This window comes from Globicephala melas, chromosome 14, assembly GCF_963455315.2.
Source record: "Globicephala melas chromosome 14, mGloMel1.2, whole genome shotgun sequence".
In the NCBI taxonomy this organism is placed as follows: Eukaryota; Metazoa; Chordata; class Mammalia; order Artiodactyla; family Delphinidae; genus Globicephala; species Globicephala melas.
Window position 1 is genome coordinate 80,125,409 of NC_083327.1, and position 13,142 is coordinate 80,138,550.

The 13,142-nt window shown below is 47.7% G+C and overlaps 1 long non-coding RNA gene across 1 annotated transcript in view; it reads right to left on the minus strand.

The window, feature by feature from the left end:
- Positions 1 to 12,679, minus strand: part of LOC132593384 (uncharacterized) — a 38,308-nt gene extending 25,629 nt beyond the window's left edge. Inside the window, exons 1-2 of the long non-coding RNA XR_009558822.1 lie at positions 12,175 to 12,679; positions 8,636 to 8,793 (exon numbers count right to left, since the gene is read on the minus strand). This is a non-coding gene — a long non-coding RNA (uncharacterized lncRNA). The remainder of the gene's footprint in view (positions 1 to 8,635; positions 8,794 to 12,174) is intronic.
- Positions 12,680 to 13,142: the final 463 nt, after the last annotated feature.

Consider the following 13,142-nt stretch of genomic DNA (forward strand, 5'->3'; position numbering starts at 1 on the left):
TGGGTTTCAGAAGATTAAAATGCTTCCCCTACCCCATCCCTGCCACCCTCTAGGATGTTGAGTTTTGTTCCCAAAGAATAATGGTATACTCATTAAGCCACTGTTCTAAACTCTTCACATGAATTAATCCCTTCAATCCTCACAACAATCTTATGAGGTGGATGCTATTATGGTCCATCTTATAGAGGAAGAAACTGAGGCACAGAGAGGTTTAGTAACTTGCCTAAGGGCTCTACGTCTAGTATGCCGCAGAACTGAGTTTGGAACCCTGACAGGCTCGCTGGACTTCACTGTCCTAACCCTTCTATGACACACCTCTGGAACAGAGAAGGGGAAAGGATGGCCCAACGCACAAATCGTCACCACACCAGGCCTCTCCACCCAACTGCTGCTTTCCGCAACTGCACTCTCCTTGGCCTTGTTCTGAGCTGTTCTAAGGCCACTGGCTCACTTGCACCAAGGCTCAAGGGTCTTGCAAACCGTGAATGCAAGAGCCAGCCCAGAGCTCCCTTGTCCACGAGCTGAGCCTATGCTGTGGGTGAGCATGCCCCCCCCTGACCTTGACTGGAGACTCAGCGCTCCAGACCTGCGCCCTGAAAGCCTGGGACTGGTCTTCGTGGAGAGCCAGGCAACGCGCTCTGACACCACCTGCCTCAGTTGCATCCTTACAGCCTCAAGAGCATCTAACTTGGCATCCGCCAAGAGGAAGTACATTCCCTGCGAGGGCAGGCCTGGGGCTACGCCCAAGGAGATGTACTGACTCCCATTACAGAGAGAACCTTCTGGCACGCCAGCCCTGCCAAAGGCTGCCCTAATATAAACTGTCCTCTCCTCCAAGGGATGGGGGCTGGCGGAAGGCACACCACACACACACACACACACACACACCACACACACACACACACACACACCACACACACACACACCACACACACACACACACACACCACACACACTACGTGATTTTAGGTAACAGGTTTGCCTCTCACAACTATCCTTTATCAGCAAACACGCCTGAAAGTACAGCCCATACCTGCATTCCAAAGACCACGCAAATCACTCCCCTCCCTGCTGAAAGGCCCGCACTCCCAGAGTGAGTCATTGCACCTGCTAAAGAGTAGTCAGTGTGGGTCCCACCCTTCCCCCAGGAAGTGAGAAAAAGTAAATATATATATAGTTTTTCTCTCAGCACTGATGCACATGTTAAATAGGTGATTTTTAAAAGTGAGAGCTGTTTAAGAGGCAGCGACAGCTCTGGAGAAGAACAATGAGTCAGGGGACCTGGTGGTAGCCTGGTAGAAACCGCAGGATTCCTACGAACTCTTTCATGAACAGGGCTTTGAAATTCCAGAGCCCCCAGGAGGTGGCTTCCTCTTTGATTCAGTGTAGCTGGGCTGCCAAGAATGCAGTAAGGATTGGGGCACTTGGGACACCTGAGACGTGGGGTCAGAGAGACAGCCCTAGGGGAGAATTCCAGAGGTTGGGCTGGGTTCTTTCAGCATTAAAAAAAACAAAGTGTCACTTCTTCCAGGAACCTCAGCGCCCTAAAACCCCTACATAAATCAATGAATGTTTATGCACCTCCAGGACCCAAACAAAAGTCAAGGGGAGGTGGTGTCCAAAAGGCCACTGGGATCCCTGGGATAATACTGATGTACAAGACGCCGTTCAACAGGGCTTACGATACGATCGCTCTGGGGGCAAGGACCCCGAATTACCTGTTCTGTTCCAACTATCCAATTTACACTGCCTCCAGTGATTGCGGCAAACCAACATTCCACTTATAATCTCTCCAGAAAGACAAAGGGGCCACCTAAGAAACAGCTCTACAACCATACAAGGCCATTGATAAGTGAGGAAGACATAGATCACAGAGGGCCTAAATGCAGTGGAGTCGCCTGGAGTCTTGTTAAAACATGTGTTGGGATAGGGTCTCAGGTTCCACATACCGCCCTGTCGGTGCCCAGGCTGCTGGTCTGTGGATCACACTTTGAGTATTTGGGGTACTAGAGAGCTCTTGAAGGGGGTTGGTCAGTGGACCCTGGTAGAGTCAGGGAGGTTTCCTGGAGCATGAGGGATTGAGATGGGTCCCCCGTGGTGAGATTGGATGGGAAGGAGAGTAAAAATACCCCAGATCGTCCATAAGGCAGTGGGTGACCTGGGGAATCCTCATGGTGTACGGCAACTGCTCCAGGTTCAAGGACAGGATCAGCCTGCCGGATATCCCTGGGGGCGCGGAAGGGCTGGAGAGGCTAGGAGCTTGGAAACTGGACTCTGCCGTTCAGTAGCTGGGAGACTAGGTAGGTTTGAGAAATGAGGATGGTAACACCAATCCCCTAGGACTGGAGTGAGGATGGAATGAGACGATATGTAAAGTGCTCGGTGTAAAGCCTGGCACAGCACAAGCAATCTGTAGCTAGAATACTTGTTGATATTGTTGTTGCTGTTATTATTATTAGCTGAAGCAGAAGAGGGTTAGGTCTCCTATTTATTTCTGAGCCTTGGGCCAACATATCCCAGAACACAGGGCTCCCAATTAAAGCAGGAGCCCCCTTCTTTTCAGGTGTGGCCCTCAGGGTGCAGGGTAGCCCATGATGCTGGGATGGATGGGAGAATTGCATGGTCTTGACGAGAGGGCAGAAGGGCCTTGATCCCAGGGCCTAGGAAGGACTGAGACTGCCCCTGCTCCCGGACATAAACAGGGGAAAGGACTCAAGGTGCCCAGGACTAATTTATCGGTGGAAAAAGTGACTTTAACATATTCTAAACAAGCCTGTCCTTACCTTGAAATGGCACCATACAGCAGACCCTATTTCAGCCACAGTGGACCTGGGCATGTTTGAACCCAAGGTGCAACGAGATCCAGGATCGGAATGTCCTAGCGGCAGGTTTTCTAGGGCTGGTTATCTCCAGGCCCTGAAGCCGCGTACTCTAGCCCTCCACGACAGCGAGAGCCGCGCTGAATGCGGTCACTAAGGCACCTGCGGCAGAGAGTGGGGCGTTCGCTTCTCCCAAATACTTCCCTTTAAGAGATAAACCAAGAGACAAATGGAAGGTATCAGGCAATGTCAAGCTCCAGCTAGGCCAGACCTCTCTGGAAGAGCAGCAGGGAACGTTGACGAAATGGGCAGAATCTAAACAGCAATGATTTATTTTCCACAGTCTCTGGCACTTTTCAAGCCTTTTTTTTCTCCTCCCTTTCTCTTTAACGGGGCGCAACGAACAATTTTAAGGCCAGTTGGCTGAGCTTTGCGTTTTCCTCAGACGGATTTGTATGTGAAATGATGAAGGTTTTACACGGTCGTTATTAGTGCATCAGCGCTACTCCAGTCCTTCATCTGTTCTTTCAAGGATTTAGCCAACATGCGAGGATGTTTCCCAGCTGTACAGGTAAAGAGACCCAAGGCCACTTCTTGTGTCTCCTCTTTTCCCTGGCACTGGCTGGAGAGCCCTATCACCTATGGCCTGTTCTCCTTGCCCCGCCCTCCTGAGGAGCCCCACCTCAGAGAATGTCCCCTAACCTGGGAGGCTCCCACAGTGGCCTCTGGTTGACCAAAGTTGGCCACCTGGGAGCCCCTCCCACCCGTGGACCTCTGGATCCCAGGTCTCAGTCCAAGAGGACAACTCAGGCATCTCACCCTCATTTACTGGAGGGAGGAGGCCTTCCAGAGGCCCCACCCGCTCCTCGGGTCACATGCATTTTAGCAGCTGCATGTATTGGTTCAACCTGGCAGAGAATAAGCAGTCAGTGAATAGAATACTTGCTGATATTATTAGTAGCTGAAGCTTACTGAAACAATCGCATAGCAAACATACACCAGGCGCGGCGTGAGGGTGTTGGGTCTACAGAGATGGGCAAGATGAGGCCCCTGCTGCCTCTGGCTGTTTCAGGGCCACTGGGAACAACTGACAAAAAATGTATTATTAAACTGAAGGTGACGAAGGTAGAAGTAAGACTAGCACACTCTGTGCCCAATCTATCTCTGAGAGGGGAGGTGACATTCGGGCTCTGCCATGGTCTGAAAGTGTCCCCCCAAAACTCATATGTTGAAGCCCTAACCCCCAAAGATGATGGTATCAGGAGGTGGGGTCTTTGGGAGGTTCTCAGGTTGGGAGGCAAGAACTCTCATGAATGGGATCAGTGCCCTTATAAAAGAGGCTCCGGAGCTGTCCCTCAGCCCTCCCACCACATAAGGACACAGCAAGAAAGCCTCAGCTATGAACCAGGAAGAGGGCTCCCACCAGAACCTGACCATGCTGCCAGCCCGCAGAGCTGTGAGAAATAAATTTCCATCATTTATAAGCCACACAGTCTGTGGTATTTTGTTATAGCAGCCTGAGCCGACTAAGACAGGCTGTTTCTTCAGGGCTCCAGAGGGAGAAGAGGTAAAAGGATGCATTGGGCCCTGCGAGAAGGATGTGAAGGCAAAGAGGTGGGTGTGAAAGGACGTGGTCTCTTTCGGGAGAGCATCCAGGTTGGCTGGAGTGGAGGAGGGAACGGGGCCAAGGGGAGGGGAGGCTGGAAAGGCACAGTGGAGGTTGATGTGAGGGCCTGTGTGCACCCAAGGAGTCAAAACCTTGACCTGTGGGCAGTAAGGAGCTAAATGAGGACCACGGTGGCTCTAATGATGGGACCCTGAGAACCGAAAGGAGGTGGGGACGTGTCATGGAGGATCACATAAGGCCGAGGCTTGGGGATTCCCTGTTAAGAAGGGTCTGTAGTATCTTATGCAGTACCACACGTGCCCGGGCACTTGCAGTACCACACATGTCCGGGCACTTCATTATGTAGGTGACACTCCCTACGTGGTAAAGGTGAGAAAAATACTGCAGTAAATGGTTACTCTACTTAACAGCCTTGTGACATTCTCCAGAATGACTATACAAATGACACCGTAAAGTCCACAGTCGTTCTCTGTGGCCTTATTATATGACCTCTGTGCACGAAACATGACCCCCCTGGTGAACAAACCCATGAGAACTCTGGCATTCCACTGAACAGGTCTCCTTCACATGTGGGTTCGGTCATTCTGTTGATACCAAGAGAGTGTCTAAGGCGACAGCCCAAATCAAAGCTTAGGTTTATCTGGAGACAAAAGTCCTAGAAGAATCTTGATTCACTAGATTTAAAAGACACCACCGCAGAGGAAGTCGTCCAGTCAGGTGACCTCTTGACTCTCATGAACAGGGTGGTCGGTCTGATTTGTGTGGAGTCAGGGGTGGATTTACGGAGAAAGTAGATCATGAGTTTCAGGCACCTCACTTGCCTGGTCCCCTGCAAAGGTCCTGTGCCAAGTTTTTAACTCATAATTTTGTATTATTTATCTGGGGGGGCATAAATAAAACTTGGACCTGCCCCTGGGTGTATTTCCAATCTGAAGATGACATTAATCTTGAGCAGTAAGCAATTAGAGCCTTAGCAACATTTAGGTAAGCATTTTATGATTCAAGATGGCGCCTAACTGTAAGGACGCTTCAATGGAAAGAACGAGGGGTTGTGTTCACTGTGCTGAAGATTCTGACTTCAATAGACACTTGATCTCAAAAAGTAAATTTGGGGGCTTCCCTGGTGGTGCAGTGGTTGGGAGTCTGCCTGCTAATGCAGGGGGACACGGGTTCGAGCCCTGGTCCGGGAAGATCCCACATGCCGTGGAGCAACTAAGCCCGTGCGCCACGACTACTGAAGCCTGCGCACCTAGAGCCCGTGCTCCCCAACAAGAGAAGCCACCGCAATGAGAAGCCTGCGCACCGCGACGAAGAGTAGCCCCCGCTCGCCTCAACTAGAGAAAGTCCGCGTGCAGCAACGAAGACCCAACACAGCCATAAATAAATAAATAGTAAATTTGTGCTGCCAGGCCCAACTTTTCAGAATCCCTTTTTTTAAAGTGGGGCACAATTGGCTCAGCAAGGGCGACTAGACAGACTGCTTCACATTTGGTGGGTGCCTACTAAATGCTTAATGAACGAATGGTAGTAATTGAATGAATAGTAGTACATAATAGTAAATGGTAGTAAATGAACGAATGGTAGAATACAAAGTATTAGCCCTAGCACGCTTGAAGTCCTTGGATTTTTGTGTTGTTTTAATCATTTCAAAAATATGTGCTTCCCTGGTGGCGCAGTGGTTAAGAATCCTCCTGCCAATGCAGGGGACACGGGTTCAAGCCCTGGTCCGGGAGGATCCCACATGGCATGGAGCAACTAAGCCCGTGTGTCACAACTACTGAGCCTGCCCTCTAGAGCCTGCGAGCCACAGCTACTGAGCCCACGCGCCACAACTACTGAAGCCTGTGCTCATAGAGCCCATGCTCTGCAACAAGAGAAGCCACCGCAATGAGAAGCCGTCACACCCCAACAAAGAGTAGCCCCTGCTCGCCGCAACTAGAGAAAGCCTGCATGCAGCAACGAAGACCCAACACAGACAAAAATAAATAAATAAGGTAAATAAATTTAAAAAAAAAATTTCAGGGCTCCCCTGGTGGCGCAGTGGTTGGGAGTTCACCTGCCGATGCAGAGGACACGGGTTCGTGCCCTGGTCTGGGAGGATCCCACATGCCGCGGAGCGGCTGGGCCCGTGAGCCATGGCCGCTGAGCCTGCGTGTCCGGAGCCTGTGCTCTGCAACGGGAGGGGCCACGACAGTGAGAGGCCCGTGTACCGCAAAAAAAAAAAAAAAATTCAAAAATACAAAAATGTTGCAAGAATAATTCAAAGATCTTGTTAGTTCTTGAACAATTTGAGAGTAAGTTGCAGGCATGATTTCCTCTTACCCCTAAAAACTTTACTGCAGATGGTCTACCAACAGGACAGTCTTCTACATAACCACAACGTAGCCATCAAGACCAGGAAATCAACGCTGGAACATTACAACTACTACCAACTCCATTCAAGCTTCACCATTTGTCCAAATGACATTCCTTAGAGACAAATGATACAATCCAGGATTAGGCACTTCATTTAGATGTCAAATGTCTTTAATCTCCTTCCGTCTGGAATGGTTGATATGTCTTTCCTTGTCTCTCACAACACTGACATTGTGAAGGTTATAGGTCAGTTAATTTGTAGAATGTTCCTCGATTCGTGTGTGTCTGATATGTTCTCATAATTAGATTCAGATTAGGCATTTTGGGTAGGAATTTCACAGAAGTGCTTCATGTTCTTACTGCATCCTATCAGGTGACACATAATCTTCTTTGTCCCATTATCAACGACATTAATTTTTCTGGACAGCTCCTGCCTCAGGTTTGTTTGTACAAACAGCACAGGAGGACGCCAGCCTCATGCAGACAGCAGCCCAGGAAGACACCCGTCCTTCTTTCCTCACATGGCACATGGAGACCTTTATGGTGCGTAGCCACCTTTAGGAGGCCTGAGCTGGAGCCAGAACTGGAGCTGGAGCCTCTTTTGAGTCTTGTCCTTGGTCTTTGTCCAGCAGAGCTTCAGACCCTTGGGGCTGCAGGCACCAGCATGTTTCTGAAAGTTACACTTCTACTGGCAAGTGAGTTGTTATGCAGCCAGTTCTAGAATGTATGCCACTGGCTCTTCCTTGGAAACTTCCAGTTTTTGGAGAATGCCTAGGAAATGGCTAGACATCAGGCTTTTTCAAAGTCTGCCCATCTTGACAGCCTATCCCTAGTGGTGTGAAACAGCTCCTTCCTAAAAGGCTTTTCATGCACCTGGTGCAGCTGCCCTAGCTAGCTATCTAGCTATCTAGCTATCTATCTAGCTAGCTAGCTCCCTTTAGTCAAGATTCCCACAGCAATCACCACAATGTTTCAGCCAGTGATCTCTGTCATCTGAAGTGAGCTTTGAAGAAGGGGCTTGTGACCAAGGACCATGGGAAGGTATCTGATGATTGCTGATGTTAGCCAGAGAAGGGTTTATCTTGCATTCCAGGCATTTTTAGGATTCCTGCTGTAAAATGCTACCATCATGAACCATCCTGCCCAGATCCACCTGGTATAATTCCCTAGTTTTACTGTCAAGGGAATAATCAAGATTGCCCAGTGTAAGACACAGTGAATGGCGAGGAACATTTCTGTATTTCAAAGTTACCACGACTTTCATATTTCTGTATTTCATTCATAAAGACTGCGTAACGAAATTTGAGTTACGCAGTCTTTAAACACAGGCATTACAGAGTCAGTATCCAGCACCTTTCCTAGCTCAGATGTACCTCTGAACCGATCTTCAGGTGTTCATGCCACCGTGTGCACTTCTTGTGCTCTACTGATTCCTTCGGCAGGAACACTCAGCCTTCATCTTATCGATTGTGCTTGTGTTCAAATGTGTCCCTGTAGTGACTGTGGCGTTCTGTAATGCAAACTGGCCAGGACCTTGAACGAGCCATTACTATAAACTCCCAAGTAAAGCAAAGAGGCTTATCGTGTGTTTCACAGTAAAGTGAGCAATGTCAGTAAAAAGCCTTAAACTTGCAGTTTTTAGACAAAAGTCCAAGTCTAAACATATTATAATACTGTGTGTATTAAGTGTGACAATTATCCCCCAGGCTGCTGGAACCATTTGTTTACTGTCAGAGAACAAGGACTGATGTCTGGCAAGATAATTTCCCTAAAAACCCACAAGTGCAGCTGAAGTTCTAATCCTGGGTAAAGCAGAGCTAGTAAAATACCTTACCATGGCATGTGCTTGGGCAATACCACCACTCAGGAGAACCGTAGACCAGATCCAAGTCTTCCATTTTTCTTCCCTTGGTAGAGCACGGACAGCCAGTCTGCAGACTTCAGGAAGCAGCTTTTCTGACACCCTCTTAACGCCTCTGGACTCCACACAACCTGCAGTTTGGTGATCAAATGCTTTAGTGTGGATCTCAGGCTGTTGTGTTCTGTCTTCATCTCCTAAGACTCCCACAGCCTGAGCCCTTGAACTTGGTGTTGCCTACAGTCTCTGTAGCTTTCTCCAATTCTACGCCCTTGCACACATATTTAAATTCTTCTGTGGTAGAAATGAGTTCTCAGCTGCGTTATGTGCTTGTTCATCTCTCACCTCCTCTAGACTGCAAGCCAGTTATAGCAGTTACCATGACTTTCATATTTATTTGTATGCTTGGGACATAAGAAGAGACCCAGAATTATTTGTTGAATGAATGAATGAATGCATGCATGCATGCTTCAGAAGGGCCATTTAACATGTAGATCCTCGTTGGGTGAGACTCCGGGGCGGAGGCTGTGTTCACTTGCTTTGCAAGAGTAGAGGGCACTTCCATTACCTGCTACTGTTTGGTTTCTCAGTTTTGTCAACAGAAGATGTTGTATTGGGGCAACAGTAAAGAGTGACAGGCAGGTTTTCAAAAGGAGCCCTTTATTGGAGCAAAAAAGTAATCTGAGCCAATCACACCCTAAATTACTCTTGCTGGCAATGAAAGGAGTTAAAAGGATGAATCAAAACCATTATACTGAGCAATATTGGCATTCGGTGTCTATTACACTACGTGCTCAGTTCATATTACTACATTTTTGTAGTTAATAACTCAGTTACTTTCAATAGCTGATCTTGTATATTATGGTATATATTAATTTCTCGTATCATATATAATTGTATGTTAATTTCTCACCCCTAAGACACAAATTCTATGAAAGACTTCTAAGTCTAAAAGTATAGGTTAAAGTGGCCGAAAAAAGTGGATTTGTCTCATTTCTTTCCAACTGAATTGGCTGCTCATTTGACTGAATCAAATAATCCAAACAGGTATTTCTGTATCAAGTACGTGTTGCCCATTGCCTAATACACACACTTTTGAATTAGGAAAAAGCAGCTCCACTTAAATTCAAACCATGTAGTTAAACGTAATGCCTTGCAAGTTTCTGGAGGCTCAGTTTACTTAAAACTTACTTGGATGTGTAATGGTTCGTGAAGTTTGCATTTTTGTAGTAATATCCACTGCCACCTCGCCGTGCAACACACGCACGAACACAGCATATTTATAACTTTATATTTGAAAAGAAGACTTAAAAGCGTCTCTTTGCCTGATTAGCAGTGATGAAAACGATCTGTTCATTGATTATGCAAGATCAATCAACAAAAATGAATTGGCTTTTAAGGGGAAACATCCTCTGCATTATATATTTTTTAAACATGCCTTTAATTTTTGTTAATGCCTAGTTGTTCCTGTTCTTAGTTTTTTATGTTTGTTTTTCTTTTTTGTCTTGTCAGACCAAATAATTTTCAAGAAGAGTTAAGTTCAGAGTTGAAGCTTAGGCCCAGTAAGAAAGAACAAGCTATTATTACCATAAAATACAGTCTATTTCCCTAATGCCTATTTGTGAACAGGCTATTTTGTTGAAATGTTTTCAGAAAGCTCTATTAAAGAATAACCATGTCTTATACCTAACAGATTTTTAGTAACTATCTGTTCAATGAATGACAGACACAAAGAAAGCTGAAGCTGCTATGTGGAAATGATGTTGCTGAAATTTCAATAAGAATTTTTAAAGTTATAGATGATAATAAATGGCCTTAATGTAAACTATTACTTGACTATGAAATTTAGTACCGTCAGTGTAGCTCTGTAAAAGAAATAAAGGGCTAATCGTCACAACTAGGTCCTTTCCTTCTTAAACAGTCAAGGAAAAGGGCAAGAAAGAGAATAAACATCTAGTATCTATATACACCACACACTAACCCAGGAACTTCACAGATCTCAGTTAATCCTTGCAGCAGATAAGAAAAATGAGTTTCAGAGAAGCTTGGAAACGCACACAACATCAGACAGAGAAGGAGGGTGGCGGGCTGGGGATTTGGAGCCTTGGAGCCACTGCGTGTCTTGCATTTTTAACTTCCATCAGGTGGTTCTGGTAGCTCTGTGGGGGAATGTGTAGAAAAATGTTTGAAAGTCACTGTTAAGACCAGTTTGCTTCTCGGCTCCTAACCAACCAAGTGGATCTAAGTGAGGCCACTTTGTAAACAGTCCAGTCTGCGTATCAAGGGGCACAACAGAATTCAAAATCTTTTCCAAAACTTTGTACTCCAGGTTGAATACGGTCTGTTGTTCAGGGGAAGCAGAGAATGTTAAGACCCCTGGCACCATTATTTTCGCTTCCTAGCAATCCTTTTCTTAAGCCAGCAGCAGGACAAACATCTTCCTGAGAAGTTACAGCACTTACTGACTGACCTCAACTCCTTTTGTGCCAGACAAGACTGAATTCCTAATCAGATAAGACAAGGAAAAAAGAAACTACAGAGCTTCGTACTTAAGGGCACAAACATTGGAATCAGACCACCGTGGGTATAAATCCCAGCACTGACGCCAGATTAATATGTGACTTCAGTCAAATTATTCAATCCCTCTGGCCTTACTTTTCCTTTCTGTAAAATGGGAGGAATAATGGTATCCAAGTCATGGGGATTTTGTAAGCATTAAGAGAAATGCCTGTTAAGCATTTACAATGCCTGGCTTATTGAAAATACTTAATGAGGGACTTCCCTGGTGGTGCAGTGGTTAAGAATCTGCCTGTCAATGCAGGGGACATGGGTTTGAGCCCTGGTCCCGGAAGATCCCACATGCCGTGGAGCAACTAAGCCCGTGTGCCACAACTACTGAGCCTGTGCTCTAGAGCCCATGAGCCACAACTACTGAGCCTGTGCTCTAGAGCCCGCGAGCCACAACTACTGGGCTCGCGTTCCTAGAGTCTGTGCTCGGCAACAAGAGAAGCCACCGCCATGAGAAGCCCGCGCACCGCAACGATGAGTAGCCCCGCTCGCCCGCCACAACTAGAGAAACCCCAATTAAAAAAAGATAATGAATGATAATTTTTATTGATGTGTTCAATAGTTACTAAGTTATATTCTTTCTACATATCTAAATGCAAATGATTTTCAAGGCTGTGAGCTCAGGAAATCTCAAAGGCCTTTAAGGGTTTTGCAACCAGAGGTAATATTTGTGATTCTAATGAGGTAACAGAACTCCTAAACAGAATCCTTTTCAAGCTAAGTTCCCATCCAATAGCTAGTGGTGCCTTCAGATGGTCCTTTTTGCTTATCTTTTTAAGCACGATAGGATTTTCCGTGAATCACACTCTGTAGTTATTTAGTAACTTTCACCAAAGAAGCTCAAACCAGCCTCTGTCACCAAAAGAAAAAACCTTGAAACTCAGAGAAGTAATACCACCTGATTGATGGACAGCCAGAAAGCAGGGAAGGCCAGACGTGGCTCTTACCACGATAGGGGAATGTGGTGGAAATGAGATCCTCCTGAGACTTCCAGGGAGTGTTTTGTTCCTCTTGCTTCAGAAAAGGGTAAATGACAGCACCGAGGTAAGAGAGGAATGGAGGCCCGGCCACAGTCGGATGACGGCCTCAGAGGGCTGGCGGCCGCAGAGGGCTGGTTTAGCAAAGGGCGAGGTAAGAATGACAGAAAGACAGGTCTGCAGAGGGAGCTGGCAAGCGCTTGTACACACAGGAACTGACACTCGAGCAGCTTCGAGCTCGCGTCTGCTATGGTTCTCGCAGTTCCCGCCATGTGGCTCGTGAGTGTCAGGGCTTCTGGCAACTCCCTCCAAAAGCGTGAATCAGTTGATTCTTAGCAGCCCCTTTTCGGTGACACAGGCTCTTTCGTTAAAATGTCACCCAACCGACAGACTGCTGAGTGGCCACGGCGGCCCCAGATCGCCCTCGGGGAAGCTCGGCAGCCCCGCACGCCGCAGCCCCCGTACTCGTCAGACCTCTAGGCCGCCGGAAGCGCTCCTCCCCCGGGTTTCGGCTCCGCCTCGCCCCGCGGCGCGCGCGAGCGTGTCCTCAGCCGCGGCCGGCCAATCAGGACGCGCGACCAAAATAGCGCCTTATAAATGCGTGCGGGCCTGAGCCGCCAGCTCACAGCCGCGCGCTCGCAGGTGAGCTGCCAGGCCCGACCACCTGCGGGGAGGGGCGGCGAGAGCCGGGCCCTCGCGCGCCTGCTTCCGCCTGTCGTAGGCGGGGAGGGTGGTCCGCTGCGGCTCGTCATCAGCCGCGGAATCTGCGTTTCTGTGTGAGTGACGCGGCGCTGTCGGGCTCCACTTCAACAGAACTCAGCGCTACACTCCTCTAACTGCTTTCCTGTTTGAAAAGGATGTAAGATAGACATCCTTCCCACCAAGAAATGATCAATTCAGGGAGGCATTTCTTGGGATCACCTTTCTAGGAGGAGGTG